Here is a 12,062-nt window from a genome sequence, read left to right on the forward strand (position 1 = left end):
GCTGGTGATGCTGGAAAAGTCATTAAAAGGTGGCTTTCTTCCTCATTTCCTTCCAATCCTGAAAAAGAATAATAATGGGAGTGTAGATGGAATTATTTTGACTACTGGATTTTTTTCTGGTCTAGTCCAGGAGGCATGAAAATTTGTGCAATGCTTGCGAGTGACTGGCTAAACAGCCCCAGCTCTTTCAGCCTCTCCTCAGAAGAATAGAATAGAATAGACCAGACCAGACCAGGCTGGAAAAGACCTTAGAGATCATAGATTCCAAACTATCATCCAACTCCATCTAATCAACTAAACCATGGCACCAAGTGCCTCATCCAGTCTCTTCCTAAACACCTCCAGTGATGGTGACTCCACCACCTCCCTGGGCAGAAGAGTGATGTTCCATTTCCTTAATCATCCTTACAGCCTTCATTGGACTCTCTCCAGTAGTTCCCTGTCTCTGCCCTGACCACTTGGGCAGAGCAATATCTACAATAAAACCATGCCTTGATTCAATATGTCTTTATTTCTGAAAAGTTCTCAATCTAGTTTTAGTCTGAACTTTACCAGAAAGGCAACAGCTCTGAAAAATGATCATAGGTGTGGGATTTTTATGTGTATTAATCATTAGCTTTACACACCTTGTTTTCACTTGCATGCTGACAGCAGGATAACATTATGTTTGAGAAACCCAACTTTTGTCTCAGTGATGAGAGCTTCTGGAAGGACAGGATGACAGAGGTGGACCCAGATTTAGAGAAAATGTGGGGTGCCCTATCTGTGCTATAGCAAGACAGGTAGACATGGAAGGCTGGTGTGCACATCCCATGCCTAGACAGGTGGATATGGAAGGCTGGTGTGCACATCCCATGCCTAGACAGGTGGACATGGAAGGCTGGTGTGCACATCCCATACCTAGACAAGTGGGCATGGAAGGCATGTACTTCACGTACCTAAAGTCATTGTCCATTGGAAGGTAGACTAAGATAAAAGCCTCTTGAGACTGAAAATTAGACCAATATTGGGCATTCTCCCACGGGACCACACAGCATAACTTTCATATTCAGGGCTCAGTCTCACTGGGATGTTTTAAAAGACTTTTCTTACAGAAGGATCTTTTTCCTATTGGGAAAAAACCTGCATGAACTGCAGCAGTTCTCAGCAATTTCCCTCCACTTGCTAAGAGTGGTTTTCCCCTTCTTCTAGGCAATATGCCAGCTAAGGTGTATCAACTTCCCACCACTGTATTTACAGTAAACTTCCAGGAATTTTGGGTTAAAGTTGAGGATTACACCACCACTGCCTTATAAGAGGTTTTGTGGTGACAGTCATGCAGGAGGATTTTTTCTCCCATGAAAAAAGTTTTCATGAAACTTCATGTCCCCAGTGAGGTTTCTGTGGTGCCTGTACAAGGAGTTGAGCAGAGGTCATTCAGACTCTCCCATTCCCTGTGGGAGAGAAAGGAGCTTGGCACATGTCTTCTTCAATGACTTTTCAAGTGAGCTAATGCTGCGGCTTCAAGTTGATTAACTCACATAAAACACCACTTCAGCTGCATCAGATTTTGGGAGACAATTCTGCAAAGCATGGGAATTTTCCAGAGTCTAACCAGGGTCTCAACACAACAGCTTCTGGTCTGTGCGGTGACTGGCTTGGTGACAGACTCAGTAGCACTAGAGGTATCCAGCCTGCTGACAAGCATCTTTCACATCCTTCAGATGTGCTTTATCTTGGTGATCTCCCAAACACCAAGTAAAAGTGCTTTTGGGGAATAGATGACAGTACATAGCCTCTGTAACATGGCTTGCTGTTGAGTTTTCAAGGAAACATGTGATGATTCCAACTTTGAGGGTCTTGTAGAAGGCTGACATGAAATTTGTGTCAAAACCAGCCTCTAGGTGCATGATGTTAGTCTGTGGTATTTTCATGCAGAATCAGTCCAAAGAATTCTCTTTTAGAAGCCTCTTTGCCTGTTAGAAAAGGACAATGTTTAGAGTATAGAATCATAGACTTATTATTGTTGTAAATGACCTTTAAGATCTTTGTATTCAACCCTTAACTCAGGCACTGACAAGTCACCACTAAACCACAGCCCTCATCACCACATCTACACAGCTTTTAATCCCTTCCAGGGATGGGGACTCCACCATTGCCCTGGGCAACCTGTTCCAGGCCTTGACAACGCTTTTGGGTTGTCCACCTTAAACCTCCCCTGGTGCTTGAGGCCATTTCCTCTTGTCCTATCACTTGTTACTTGGGAGAGGAAACAAATCCCCACCTGGCTTCAGCCTCCTTTTAGGGAGCTGTAGAGAGGCATAATGTCTCCCCTCAGCCTCTTTTCCCCAGGATGAATGTCATGGTTTGAGACTGCAGTTCTCTCATCCCTTCCTCATAAGACTTGTTCTCTAGACCCTTTGTCATCTGTGTTGTCCTTCTTTTGACCTGCTGCAGCACCTCAATGTCTTTATTGGAGTGAGGGTCCCAAAACTGAACCTAGTATTTGAGGTGTGACCTCACCAGTGTTGAGCAGAGAGGGATGATCCCTGCCCTGGTCCTGCTGGGCATACTATTGCTGACACAAGCCAGGATGTCTGTAACACAGCTCATATGGTGGCCTAAATGATTGGACTGTACTGCTCCCCATGTCCTTCCCTTATTCACTGTCCTGCAGTGATACTTTCTGCCTAGCAAAGCATGATACCCATCTCTTGCTTTCCACCCCTGCCCTGTACCCCTCACCCCAGAGAAGGTTAAAGGGTGGATGAAAGCTTTTGCTTGCTGGCAGTATGGAGAGCTTGCAAAACCCAGATGGCCCCAGGTAGTGCCCCTGTGAGGGTACAGGCATGTAGCAGGGCTGTGCACAACAGAGCAACACTGCCCTGGCAGTGCGTGCATGATTCAGACATCTTACATCAACCCCTTAGCTGGCTGAAAACACCCTCTTTGCCTGCTGCTCAAAGAAATGTAGGGGTTCCCCTTCTTCCAGTCATGGCTCACACGCAGCCAATGTACGCAGGAACTCTTTGTAGTTCCCTGAAATGATAAAAGCACTACCTTTAACTCCCACCTAGTTAAAGCAGAGCTGCTGAATAGTGATTCAGCTCTCCTAAAGCCCAGCTTAAATGCCCATTAGCCAGTTAATTTCTGCACCAGCCTGTTGCTCAAAATCCTCTGGTCCCAGATACTGAAAAAGGTCAGATTTGGCTATTTTTTCCCCATGACTTGCTGGACCGAGAAGAAAAATGTTTACTCTGTATAATAGCAGACAATAATACATTACCACCACACAGGTCTTACTGGCCACTTCTGTGAAGGACAACAAAAAATGCATTTATAAATGTATTGATGGCAAAAGAAGGGGCAAGGACAACCTCCACTCCTTAGTGGACATGGAAGGGAATATTGTAACAAAAGATGAGGAAAAGGCAGAGGTACTTAATGCCTTCTTTGCCTCAATTTTCAATAGCAGGACAGGTTGTCTTCTAGACAACCAGCCTCCTGAGCTGGCAGATAGAGGCAGGGAGCAGTATAGTTCCCCTGTAATCCAGGAGGCAGCAGTTAGAGACCTGCTCAGCCACTTGGATCCCCACAAGTCTATGGGACCAGATGGGAGTAATGAGAGAGCTGGCAGATGAGCTGGCCAAGCTGCTTTCCATCATTTACCACCAGTCCTGGCTCACTGGAGAGGTCCCTAATGACTGGAAGCTGGCCAACGTGATGCCCATCCACAAGAAGGTCCAGAAGGAGTAGCCAGGGAATGACAGGCCTGTCAGCCTGACCTCAGTGCCAGGCAAGAGTATGGAACAGGTCATCCTGAGTGCAATCACACAGCACTTACAGGATGGCCAAGGGATCAGACCCAGCCAGCATGGATTTAGGAGGGACAGGTCCTGCCTCACCAACCTGATCTCCTTTTATGATCAGGTGATCTGCCTGGTGGACGTGGGGAAGGTCATGGATATAGCCTACCTGGACTTCAGCAAGGCCTTTGACACCATCCCCCACAGCAAACTCCTGACCAAGCTGTCAGCTCATGGCACTGCACTGGGTTAGGAACTGGCTGGAGGGGCATGCCTATAGAGTGGTGGTGAATGGTGCCACATCCAGCTAGCAGCCAGTTATTAGTGGTTTCCCCTAGGGATCAGTGCTGGGGGACAGGATGTTCAATATCTTTAGTGAATGATGATCTGGAAGAGGGGATTGAGTCCATTATCAGTAAGTTTGCAGATGACACCATGCTGGGGGAGGGTGTTGATCTGTTAGAGGGCAGGAGAGCTCTGCGGAAGGACCTTGAGAGCCTGGGCAGAGTCAAACAGGATGAGATTTAACAAATCCAAGGACTGGGTTCTACACATTGGGCACAACAACCCCATGCAGTACTCCAGGCTGGGGTCAGAGTGGCTGGAGAGCAGCCAGGAAGAAAGGGACCTGGGGGTACTGGTTGACAGCCAGCTGAACCAGCAGTGTGGCCAGCAGTGTGCCCAGCTGGCCAAGAAGGCCAATGGCATCCTGGTCTGTATCAGGAACAGTGTGGCCAGCAGGAGCAGGGAAGTCATTCTGCCCCTGTACTCAGCACTGGTTAGGCCACACCTTGAGTACTGTGTCCACTTCTGGGCCCCTCAGTTTAGGAAAGATGCTGACTTGCTGGAACATGTCCAGAGAAGGGCAACAAAGCTGGAGAGGGGTTTGGAGCACAAGCCCGATGAGGAGAGGCTGAGGGAGCTGGAGCTGCTTAGCCTGGAGAAGAGGAAGGCCAGGGGAGACCTTCTTGCTCTCTACAACTACCTGCAGGGAGGTTGTAGCCAGGTAGGGGTTGGTCTCTTCTCCCAGGCAACCAGCACCAGAACAAGAGGACACAGTCTCAAGCTGCACCAGGGGAGATTTAGGCTGGATGTTAGGAAGAAGTTCTTCATAGAAAGAGAGATGGGCCATTCGAATGGGCTGCCCAGGGAGGTGGTGGAGTCACCATCTCTAGAGGTGTTTAGGAAGAGTCTTGATGGGGTGCTTGGTGCCATGGTTTAGTTGATTAGATGGTTTTGGGTTGGACTGAATTTCAAAGGACTTTTCCAACCTGGTTAATTCTGTATTTCTGTATAAAGGATGGGTATTCACTTGTCACAATGTGCCTTTCTCAGCTATTCTTTCTGTAGAGAAGTGGGATTGAGATTTCAAGCCAGCTTGAACTTTTTTCCCCTGCATTTACTACAATGAAACATAACCACAATGGAGAAGATGCAGTCTTTTTCTGTCTGTTCTTTATGACTTTTTCCTTGTGATTCATAAGTGATTCTCACTTTCCAGCCTTGCTGAGGGGTTCCTGTTCAGAGTTGACTGATAAGTGAATGCTTTTTCCAGATATGCTTTATTGCTTTTTTACATCCTTTCCTTATTTCTGAAAGGAAGCAGTGAGGGGGAAGATATGGTCTGTAAATGAGGCACAAAAGCAGAGATTTATTGAGTGATGAGAGCAGACTCAAGGGGCCTCCAGGTAAGAACAGTGTAATTAGCATCATATCATATGACCAAACAGCTCCTGCACCACCATTTTTGCACCCATCCCAGAGCCAAGGGCAAGACCCTCACCAGCCAAGATACCACACAGAGGAGCTCAGCCCCAATAAGGAGGCTCAGCCAGCACCCATGAATGATACTGGAGTGGCCATCAGTCCTCATCCTACCTAACCGGGGGGCCACCAGGCCCCCCGGCCTTTGTTGTCACCACCACCATCACCCGGTGTGCACCGTGAGGACTCACCAGTGATGAGAGGAGGATCCCTCAGCCCAGATGGGCTCAGCTTAGGGCTTCTGCCTTTCCTGGAGGTCATTATAAAGGGGAGTGGGTGGGGAGGGCCAAGTGGCTACACCTGGGGTGGGAGGAGACTCCAGCAGAGCCCAGGTGCTCTGAGATTTGAGGGGAAAAAGGGGCAGGTGAGGGACTTTTAGGGTGTCAGGTAATGATAGGACTAGGGGGAATGCAACAAAAATCTGAATGGGTAGATTCAGATTGGATGTTAGGAAGAAATTCTTTACTGTGAGGGTGGTGAGACACTGGAACAGGTTGCCCAGGGAGGTGGTAGAAGCCCTATCCCTAGGATTTTTTAAGGCCAGGCTGGATGTGGCTCTGGGCAACCTGATCTAGTGTGAGGTGTCCCTGCCCATGGCAGGGCAATTGGAACTGGATGATCCTTGAAGTCCCCTCCAACCCCAACAATTCTATGATTCTAAAACAATTTTGCAGTTTAGGCTGAATGTTAGGAAGAAATTCTTCACAGAAAGAGTTACTGGCCATTGGAATGGGCTGCCCAGGGAGGTGGTGGAGTCACCATCCCTGGAAGTGTTTTAAATAAGACTGGATGAGGCATTTAGTGCCATGGTTTAGATGATGTTGGGTGATAGGTTGGACTTGATGATCTTGAAGGTATTTTCCAACCTGGTTAATTCTGTGATTCTCTCTCCAAATGGCTGAAAAGGTCCAAATGACTCACATGGCTCCATACCATCTTCTCTGGGTGAGAACAGAGATAGGGGAAAAGTTTTGTTGTTGTTTTCCTTATGTGCAGAACTTGCTGTGCAACTCTGATATTGACTGATATGAGGGACTTGATTGAAAGGCAGATATTAGGGCAGGAGAGCCTTTAATGTTTGTGCTTCCCCTCTAGGAACAAACTTATCCACTCACTTCACTGAATAATACAAAAGGACCTATTGAAAGACTTGGGGTCTATGAAACACTTCCATCTATCTTATCAAAGACTCTGACCAGCAAAATAAGTGCAGTTGCAGGGTTCAGAACAGTGTGTTCATCAACAAGCAAATGCTTCTAGCACTTTATTAGAAAGAACCTGAGAGGAAGGGCAGAGAGAGGGGTATGATGCAAGGCAGCATAATTAAACAACTTGTCCTCTTGAGTAACTCCAGCTTGATAACAACCCCACGTGGGCTTGACACAACTGCTCATGAGCCTTGGTAAGGCTAGAATCAAGTTTCATCTAGTTCTGCTGATCTGCTCTGTCTGTTTGAAGCCTGTGATCTCAGTCAAGGAATCTTTTCATAGCAAAGAAAAAGAATGCAAGAATTTAAAATGCAAGGTCCTGTACCTGGGTTGGATCAGTCCCTGGTATCAAGGCAGAGCAGGGGATGAAGGGATGGAGGGCAGCCCTGCAGAGAAGAACATGGGGGTTCTGCAGGGTGAGAAGCTAGACATGAGCCAGCACTGTGTACTCACAGCCCAGAGCCAGCCATGTCCTGGGCTGATCCCCAGCAGTGTGGGCAGCAGGGGGAGAGAGGGGATTCTGCCCCTCTGCTCCACTCTGCTGAGACCCCACCTACAGTGCTGGGGCCATCTCTGGAGTTCTCAACACAGCAGAGACATGGACCTGTTGGAACAGGGCCAGAGGAGGCCACAGCAGTGCTGAGAGGACTGGATGCCCATGGCTGCAGGAACCTAAAGACTGCAATTCCTCCCTGCTCTGGCTGTTGCAATGCCGTTGTCAGGGACCTACAGGCATGCATCAGCCTGGGATGAAACAAATCTTGATTTCTCATGTGTTGAACCAGTATTTTTTACTTTCTGTCCACAGATTTAGATATTGCAAAGCCAACACCTACAACAAATCATGAGGGCTAAAGGAGCAAAGCATCCTTGAAATTCTGATAGGACTTGGTGAGAACAGGGAGCTCCTTATCTCTGTAGAATGCAGCAGATCATCAAATCAAAATAATTCAGCACAGCTACCCTCATCCAAAGCAAATGTGTCTGTTGTAATACTGGCATATCTAATCTTTTGGTGATCTGTGTACATAAACACAAGCAGCACATGTGTGAGCACGAAGCTGCTGTCACTCATCAGCTCTCCCCTGTTTTGGTGCTCAGTCTGTGTAAGACATTTCATGATTGTCTCTGCTTCTAACAGGGAGAATGAGCTTGCTATTTGCAATGGAACAGTGAGCATCACAGGGAGGAGGAACATCATAACTTTGCAAAAACACCCACAGGTTGTAATGATAATCATAGAATTGTTCAGGTTGAAAGTGACCTTTAAGACCGTCAAGTCCAACCCTTAACCCAGCACTATTGAGCCCACTACTAAACTATGTCTCTCAACACCATATTGATGAAATTTACCCCAAAAGATGTTGCAGCGAGGTGGGGGCTGGCATCTTCTCACAAGTAACAAGCAATAGGAGAAGAGGAAATGGCCTCAAGTTGTGCCATGGGAGGTTTAGGCTGGATATTAGGAAGAATTTCTTCCCCTAAAGGGTTGTCAGGCCCTGGAACAGGTTGCCCAGGACAATGTAGAGTCACTATTGGTGTAGGTGTTCAAAAAACATATGGACATGGTACTTCAGGACATGGTTTAGTGGGCATAGTGGTGTTGGGTTAATGGTTGGACTTGAAGATCTTAGAGGTCTTTTCTAACTGAAATGATTCTATGATTCCATGAATGTTAATAATGTTGAATATTGAGCATTTCTGCATGGGCTAAGGGCTGAGTCCTAACCAGAAGGTGGATGAAGGATCTTGCACAGGTGTCATCACAGTGTTGCTCATGAGTGGTGCTGCCCTTGTTCTGGTAGATGGATGTTTTACAGCAGTCAGCATAGGTACTGCTCTTTCATCTCTCAGGACCAGAGGTATTCTCTGGGTTGCAATTTCAGCATTTTTCCCCTCCATGATCTTTAAAGGCTTCCCCAGATCTCACCCCTGTACAAAGCTATCTATAACAATGGAAACAAGTGGCACTCTCTGGATCAGAGCTGTCTTCTGCCGCAAAGCAGGCCCTGACCTTTACAGAGCTGGTGTTTCTCTCGGTTGCGCCGTAAATGGATTCACAATGAACACAACCCTACTAACTGCATGACCCACAGTAATGCACTTGGTATTGCAGCATAGGTCAAGACATCTAAAGAGTGACTAAATTTTGTCATGGGAAGAGCACTGCAAATCCAAGAACTCTGCTATTTCATTCATGAACATGTAAGAGTTCAGCGTGCGCAATTCTGTGCTAAGTCACAGGTTGTGTAAGTGTGATGAAACTGCTCATCTGGTCAGTTTGACGAGCCTGCTAGATCTCATGGATCCTCTGTCTCCTGCAGGGAAGTATCTTTGCATAACTGCAGGAAGTCTTTAAAATGGTGTCAAAGATCAGTGGCATACTGTGCTTGCTGAGTGATGCGTGCAGAAAATACCAATTCTATGACATAGAGTAGAGATGACCTCAGGAGGTCCCTCTTCAACTTCCTTCTCAAAGGGGTCAGACCGGGTTGTTCAGGGTTTGATCCAGGTGGCTCTTGAAAACCTCTCAGGATGGAAATGGCACAGCCTCCCTGGGTAAAGTGAACGTGTGGCATGGAGTCACCACCCCTGAAGGTGTTCAGGAAGCATGTAGATGTGTCACTTCACAATATAGTTTAGTGGTCATGATAGCTGGGTTCTGATTGGACTCGATGATCTTAAAAGTCTTTTCCAATCTTAATGATTCTATGTCTCTATGTTGTGCTTTCACTGAGAGTCAGTCACTCCTCTCCAAATGGCCAGTGAAACATCTGTGTCTAAAATCAATTCCTTTGTGGATAATCCTTGCTCAGATTTGGGATATGGCACGTTTTGGTCCCACATCCATTGTCATTGCTCTGCTGGTCTCTTCATTCAGTGGATTCTTAGGAATCTAGGGTGGCTGGAACTAGATGATCTTTAAGATCCCTTCTAACCCAAACTATTCTATGCATCTATGAATTATAGACTAGAATAGAATAGAATAAACCAGGTTGGAAGAGACCTTCGAGATCATCACATCCAACCTATTATGATGGATGAAAAGCATCCGTTATGAGCAGTATAAACAAAACTGAGGTAACAGGAAGTCTTGCAGTGTCCCATTGCATCATAATGCTCAAGGCAATGAAATTGAAGTAAAATTCATTCTTCTGATTGCAAATTTTTATTTTTATTTTTTTTTATTGCTGACACATTGCTTAAGCAAGTTGTGAAAGACTTGGTGAAGTTGTTTCTAGTCTGTCTGAATCCTTTAAATCACTTGAGCTATGCATTTAAAATTGCACAGCCAAGAACGAGACTGAATCTTCTTTAAATTAGTCACTCTGAATTGGGGTGACGTTTAATAAAGGACTGCTGGGCAGCTTTGCCAGTCTGGATATTTAGGAGTCCACAGGATGTTGCCACTGGGAATGTGTTTAGCAGCATAGCTGTAGGATGTGTGGATTTTCTAAAAGATGGAAAAAGTTTCAGGTCAAAGCAGTTGTCAGGTTTAATGTCAGCATAACTGAATTTGGTTGAAACACTTTGGACCAAAAATCCTTCATTTCAATCTTGGGACTTTTTGTTCTTTAAAATAAAAATGTGCAGTGGCACCCTTCACAAGGAAACCCAGCAAGGGTGGAGGGCTGGATGTAGGGACACATGGCTAATCTTCCTGAGGAGTTTTGGCTGAAGCCATCAAACATGAATTCTGGAACTAGACTCAACTGAAAGATCAGACAGTCTTAATTCACCTCTGAATTGCAATCTGAGCCTACTTCAGAGTCATACAGGGTACTCAGGAATGGATCCTTGACCTTGACCAGAACAGCAAGCCAGCTGATCTGTTCTGCAGCGGAAGAGGAATGGTTCTGGTCTCTCCCACTGACTCCTGCTGCCACTTGAGGACAGGATCAACCTGGCCACTCTCAGTTTTCAGGGCCTTGATTTAAAAGTTTCCCCCACTTAAGGGTGAAGTTACCTGTGCTAGAATCAGCTTTGATACAGTGAAGCTGTGCATACCAGACCATGGTGACAGAAGCTGTGGGAGAAAGCATCTAGGAAACCTGACTTCAGCTCAGGCCCCCACCATTGGTCCCATGGTGGGACCACCATATGCTCAACCCAAACTTTCACCATCAGTTATGGGCTTCTCTGGAGATCTCCAGCCCATGCATGTCTCTGGCTACTAAACCTACTTTACTCAACTTGCTCAGGACCTACTCAACTCAACTTGCTCAGGTGAGTTGGGATAGTACCCTGGACACTGGGGGTGCTCTGCCATCTTTGCTGCCACACTTGAATGGATTTTGCTTGTGCAGACTCCCTGTGGCTGTCTCTAAAACTAGCTAGATTTTATATTTAAAGTTACTTTAGATATATGAGGTCATCAGGGCTTATAATTTAAAATAAGCTCAAGAAAGGAAGATGCCTCAGCTGGTACCATTTACTCTCCACTCAAAATAATTAATTTCACTTCCATCTATTACTCAGCTAAAACACTTTAACAAAAATGCCACCATGAACAAATAGCTCTCCAGCTGGCGTGTCGTCAGCCAAGTCCTCAACGCCACTTCAATGTCATTCCAATATTCTTCAATGGCCTGCCAGCACATTGCTCTTCTGCAAAGATTTGTGTTACAATGACAGAAATACTGGAAATTAGTTAAATCTTTTGTGCCTAATAATAGCACATGTGAGCAAACAAAAATTCTCTCAAGCATTAAAAATCACAAAATCCTAGCATGGTGGGGTTTGGAAGGGACCTCTATGAATCATTTAGTCCAACCTCCTGCTAAAGCAGGGACACCCACAGCAGATTCTCCAGGGACACAATGGCCATGTGAGTTTGGAATCTCTCCAGAGAAGGAGACTCCACAACCTCTCTGGGCAAACTGGGCCAGGGCTCTGGCATTCTCCCAGAACAAAACGTTTCTCCTTCTGTTTGGATGGAACCTCCTGGGTTCTAGTTTGTGCCTGTTGCCCTTGTCCTGTCATTGAGGACCACAGAAAAGAGTCTGGCCAGCAGGTCAAGGAAGGTTCTCCTTGCCCTTTATTCTGCCCAGGTGCGTCCAGCTCTGGGTGCCCCAGTTCAGCAGAGAAGAGGAACTACTGGAGAGAGTCCAGTGGAGGCTATGAAGATGCTGAGAGGCCTGGGGCATCTCTGTGAGGGGGAAAGGCTAAGAGACCTGGGGCTGTTTAGCCTGGAGAAGAGCAGACTGAGAGGGGATCTGATCAATGCTCAGCAACAGCTAAAAGATGTGTGGGACAAATGGATGAGGCCAAACTCTTTCAGTGGTGCCCATTGAGAGGACAAGGG

The sequence above is a fragment of the Dryobates pubescens genome, chromosome 11 (genome assembly GCF_014839835.1).
Source record: "Dryobates pubescens isolate bDryPub1 chromosome 11, bDryPub1.pri, whole genome shotgun sequence".
NCBI classification, from domain to species: domain Eukaryota; kingdom Metazoa; phylum Chordata; class Aves; order Piciformes; family Picidae; genus Dryobates; species Dryobates pubescens.